We start from the raw sequence: 6,080 nt of genomic DNA on the forward strand, positions 1-6,080 counted from the left end.
GATGACCTATCCTAGGCGTAGGTCAACCAATAGTCAATTCCCAGAAAACCCCTTTAAATTTTTGGGTGATGAAGACTTGCTTAAAGGGATATTCCAGAAACATCCATCTAAATCAGAGTTCCCCAGACTTCAGTCCTCAAGGACCACCAACACGTCATGTTTTCAGGATCTCCTATAGTAAGACCACCGGTGGCAATGTCTGAGGACCGACTATAATCACATCACCTGTACAATACTGAGGAAATCCTGAGAACATGACCTGCTGGGGGTCCCGAGGACTGCAGGTGGGGAGCGCTGCTATAAATCATCAAACTGAACTCCAGCATCTTTGTTTGCTGACTTCCACCACCGCTTCAGACTCCTACATTGTTATTTAAAATGGCCGTTGGGGAATGCAAAAACTACATCTCCCACAATGCCCGACAGCCAGTTACTGACAACTGCACATTCAGTTTTACAATTTATTTATTTTTTTTAAATCAAAATTTTATTGTTTTATATAGTACGAACATAACAATAGAGATTCAGATTCCATTCATCAGATGCAGTTACGTAATACAAGGCGGTGGAACATCTACAGTTAAGCAGCGTTATCCGATTGACAGGTAATGTGAAGGAGGGTGGAGTTCCCCATCCCTTAGCGATCTCGCCACTATCCGTGCCTGTGGACAATGGGTTAACTCAATATAGTTTGCAAATTACATCTAAAGCACATATATAACAGGGGGAGGGAGTTATGGGAGGGGGGTGGAGGAGAAGTAGAGGGGGGGAGGGAAAGGGGGGGTATCCTAGGGGCCTACCTCGTCTTACTTATCCCAGTCCACCAGGAGTCTCACTCTTCTCCAAGGGTCCCATGTGTGAATACATTTTTCATGGGTGTTTTTGGACCAACTATGGCGTTCCTCCAGGTTATAGAGAGTGTTGACCCTCTCCTTCCACTGCTCTAGTGTAGGGGGAGTACTTTATTGCCAGAGGCGTGGAATTAGGGATTTGGCTGCATTAAGGAGGAAGGCAATCAACTGGTTCTTCAGTGGATGAAAGGAGGTCGATGGTTTCCAAAGGAGCGCCGCCTCCGGGGAGATTGTAAAATTTGCTGAAAGCTTCTGAATGACTCTCTCCACTCCTCCCCAGAAGGGTGCCAGGATCGGGCATGACCACCATAAATGTAGGTAAGAACCCACTTCGTTTTTACATCTCCAGCAGTTCCCGTGGGGGGCAAGGTTATGGTCGAACAGCCACTGGGGGGTCCTGTACCATCTCGCTAATAATTCATAGTGTGATTCTTGTGCGAGTCCAAAGGAAGTCTTTAATATTAAGCTAGTTTCGCTCGTTGTGAGTTTTTTTTTTTTTTTTATACAAATATTTTATTAATTTTCACAGTGGAAATAAAGTACATTCTAAACAAGCATAGAGATTCCGATCCCTACAGATGTGCAGATCTGTCCACAATATTGATAAACATTGGATGAGTATTTCCATTATAACTATGTTCTTAAAGGTGGGTCTATCATGTACCCAGTTGTGGCAAGACATGAAAAATGTCTTGTTAGGGTTCTCATATTTATTCAGATCTCATATGCATAATCACTTATAGGGGAGCCATAATGGCTATTTCCTATCAGTTGTGGACATAAAGCTGATGAGAGATCACCATGCAAGAGTGTAACTCCTGTGGAAAATGCTCGTTGTGAGTTTGATCTCAGTTCCTTCTCCCAAGAAGTAAGGAAAGCCGGTTTGTATGCTATCGGAGGGGTAACATAGTTTTTGCGTAGCAAGGCGATTTTCTTAATCGTGGGGTTATTATCGTTTAGGGCCTTTTCGAAGGGAGTTCGGGGCCTTGTGGTTTTGTGCACTTGGATAAATTTTTTGAGAACCCCAGTCACCTGTGCTTGTTGCAAAAATGAAAGGTTTTCAGTTGGCAATAGGTTACGAAGGATTTCCATTGGGGCAACGTGGGCCTGGGTCTGTATGCTGAATAGCGTAGATGGTGTAAATTTTTTCCAGAGTGATATAGTGCCCGGGTCAGGGGGGAGAGCCATCAATTTGTATATAGAGCGTAAAGGCAGGGAGGGGGAGGGGCCAGGAGCTAAGTCTGGTCTGAGCCCGTCCCAAACCTCGCAAGGTCCCCTTAGTAGGGGATTGAAATTCTTGGTTCTGTATCGATTCTTTGAGGGAAGCCAGAGATCCTCAATCAGAGAGTCCTCGCCATCCCCCCCAACTAGAGCCGGGAGTAGGTTATCTCTAGAAGGTTGGACCAGTTCTATCCAGTATCGCAGTTAGGAGGCGCGGTAGAAATCCGCAAGCTCGGGGAGACCGATGCCTCCCTCCACGCCTCTTTTAATCATTAAACTGTACACCAGTCTCGGTCTCCTCCGCCTCCACACAAAGCCCGAAAAATCCAAGAGTTTTGAAGAAATTAACCGGGAGGTGAAGGGGGAGCATTCTGATCTTGTATAGAATAATGGGACGGATGTATGACTTGACGATATTTTCCCTGCCGAACCAGGAAGCCAAAGGCACGTCGTAGGATTTCAGAAGGTTTTTTTACTTGGTTAAAGGGGTTGTCCCGCGGCAGCAAGTGGGGTTCAGCACTTCTGTATGGCCATATTAATGCACTTTGTAATATACATCGTGCATTAATTATGAGCCATACAGAAGTTATTCACTTACCTGCTCCGTTGCTAGCGTCCCCGTCTCCATGGTGCCGTCTAATTTTCAGCGTCTAATCGCCGGATTAGACGCGCTTGCGCAGTCTGGTCTTCTTCTTTTCTGAATGGGGCCGCTCGTGCCGGAGAGCGGCTCCTCGTAGCTCCGCCCCGTCACGTGTGCCGATTCCAGCCAATCAGGAGGCTGGAATCGGCAATGGACTGCACAGAAGACCTGCGGTCCACCGAGGGTGAAGATCCCGGCGGCCATCTTCGCAAGGTAAGTAAGAAGTCACCGGAGCGCGGGGATTCAGGTAAGCACTGTCCGGTTTTTTTTTTTTAACCCCTGCATCGGGTTTGTCTCGCGCCGAACAGGGGGGCTATTGAAAAAAAAAAAAAAAACCCGTTTCGGCGCGGGACAACCCCTTTAATTAGTGGTATAAAATTTGCATTGTATAGGTCTTCCGCCTGTTTTGTTAATTTAACCCCTAAGTAGTCTAATGAAGCGTTCGATCATGTGAAGGCGGAGTTTGCTCTCAGCCCCTCGCACCGCAGGAATAGAAATGTTCAGTACTGTTGATTTTGAGAAATTGATTTTAAAATTGGAGATGGCTCCAAACTCATTTAGCTGCTCCGTGAGTCTAGGGAGGCTCTTCTCGGGGTCTGATATAACGAAGACTACATCGTCCGCAAACGCTGCGGTGGACATGGTGTGTTCCCTAAATTTTAGGCCTTTAATACCCGGGTCTTGTCTGATTTTAATCAATAGGGGTTCCAGGACTAGGATAAAGAGCGATGGTGATGGGGGGCACCCCTGCCGAGTACCATTTCTTATATCGAATGGAGGGGAAAGAATATCGTTAATTTTGAGTCTTGCATAAGGGCAGGAGTAGAGAGAGGACAGCCGATATGTACTCCACTGGGAAATTATAGTGCAATAAGACTTTTTCCGTATATTGCCAATCAACCCTGTCAGCATCTGTACCCACTAAGGCTAAGGGTATTCTATGAAATTGCGCGTAGCGGGCAGCGGGGAGTAGTCTGAGGCAATTATCTCTTCCTCTAACAAACCCAGCCTGTTCTCCGTTTATCAATGATGGGATAAAGGGTTCTACACGTGAAGCTAGAAGCTTTGCCCATAGTTTCATATCGAGATTAATTAACGATATTGGGCGATAACTTCCACATATTTCAGGATTCTTATTGTCTTTGTGGATCAAGGTAATATGAGCTTCAAGGGATTGTTTCGGCAGGGATGCCCCCCCCCCCCCCCCCCCCCAGGAGCTCGTTGAAAAGATCCGTGAGTCTTGGATTTAAGATGGATGGAAAAGATTTATAGTACTGTATGGTTAGGCCGTCTGGGCCAGGGCTTTTATTCGGGGGTGAGGAGGCAATTAGTTTTTCAATTTCTGAGAGTCACAGGGGCTGTTAAGGACTGCGCCTCATCTGGCTTTAGTTTGGGGATGTTTAATTGGTTCAGGAAAGAGTCTATCAATAGATTGGTGTCATCTTTATTTCTAGGGGTGGAATGGCCTTTATTCATTTTTACATTTTGAGCATGTTCAGAGTGCAGAACACGTGCTCTGGGCGTTCATCAATGCCTGGAGCATCGGTGGAGCACGTCCAGCTGTTCATCATTACTGGAGCACACTCCGTGGAGCTTACTCGTAATGCACTGGCTGTGCTCCATACAAAACAGGGTAGAAAGCAGGAAATCAAAATGGCGGCCCCCAGTGCATTAAACGCTTCTGTAGTTTGTCTGGACAGTTTACCGATGGATGCAGGGAAGTATATTCCAGCTCTCGGTGTGATCGGCTGGTCTGTACGGAGCACGCTCAGAGTGGGTTGAAGGAGATCCCTCCTAAACAGGCTGGTCGTGATTGCATCAGCTGGATCACGAGCGCTCGGCACTCCAGCGGGTCACATGATTCACTCTATGATGTCACAGAACACTCTGGGAGTAATCCAACAAAGGAACATACCTCACAACTACAAACTCGTCGTTCCAGAAGACCACAGGTAAAGCCGGATCTCTGCAGATTCGTAAAACTACGTGTTATCGCCTTATGGAGCGTGTAACTCGCTTTGAATCACCAGAATACCCCTTTAAGGGGTTTATCCCGAAATGGGATAGATGATTGGTCTGATTCGTGGGGGTCCCACCACTGACATCCCTATTGATGCATAGAACGGGAGTCCCATTTTCCCTGTCCGAACTTCGGTCTCATTGCAACCCCCTATAGTGCGAATTGAATTGAGCGGCGGTTGCGCTTATGCGGTGCGGCTCCAATCATCTTCAATGGGACTGCAGCTAGCAAAATGCAAGCACTCAGCTACGTCCGTTAGATCAGACATTCAAGGTGACCCCCACAGTGATGAGGAGGGCGCACGGGTCCCTCGCTGATCAAACTCATCACCTTATGTAGGATATCTTGTGACTACCCCTTTAAGGCAGGTTGTTCTCTAGTTCTCTCTTACGATGTAAGGTTACTTTCGCCTGGCAGTTTTTGCTTCAGCGCCGGCTCCATCAAGGTTTTCCATCTTTTAAACACAAAACTAGCGACGGAACCGATACTGCTTGAAGGGTTTTCCAGTGAAATAATATTGACCTATCATCCAGGATAGGTCATCAGTAGTTGATCGGCTGGGGTCCGTCGCTCCGGAACACGACCAATAAATTGAGCGGGCGCATGCTGTCGGCTCCAACCTCAATCTAGTGGCCGACACTTGTAACTGCAGGGATGGCTCTCATTGAAATCAATGGGAGCTGTGCCTGTAGTTACAAGCGCTGACCTGTGTGTTTTTGTGGCGCTAACAGCATGCACCCACTCAGCTAATCAGTCGGGATCTCCTGAGCAACGGACCCTGGCCAATCAACTATTGGTCTTCAACAGTATTTCTGGACAACCCCTTTAATGACGCGTCTATTTTGGCCTTCAGGACCAACCTTATTTTTCAAATCTAAAATACAAAAAACCCAGTGTGGGCGGGGCCGCCAAATGCAGCAGCCAAACCACACTCCCACAGAAGTCCACGGAATGCAGAAGACAGTCCTGGCAGCATGTGGAGGTGCTATGTAAAATGTACTCACGGCCCAAACGTGGCCCTCTGTGTGTGGCGGGGGAGTAAAGAGCACATGTTCTATACGGTGGCACCTCTACACGCCGCCAGGATCGTCTAATACCTTATTTTTCACATCTGTCACTTTATGTTGTAATAACTTTAAAATTCTTTTATTTATCTATTGCGATTCTGAGATTGTTTTCCGTAATGTATTGCACTTGTATGTTAGGGGTTAATTTGTCAAAAATACATTTTTATTAAGTAAAATAAAATCCAAAGTTACTGAAAATTTTAACCCCTTAGTGCCCAAGATTTTTGTTTTTCCATTTTTGTCCCCCCCCCCTTAAAATAAATCGTAACTCCTTTATTTCT

The sequence above is a fragment of the Eleutherodactylus coqui genome, chromosome 13 (assembly GCF_035609145.1).
Source record: "Eleutherodactylus coqui strain aEleCoq1 chromosome 13, aEleCoq1.hap1, whole genome shotgun sequence".
Classification (NCBI taxonomy): domain Eukaryota; kingdom Metazoa; phylum Chordata; class Amphibia; order Anura; family Eleutherodactylidae; genus Eleutherodactylus; species Eleutherodactylus coqui.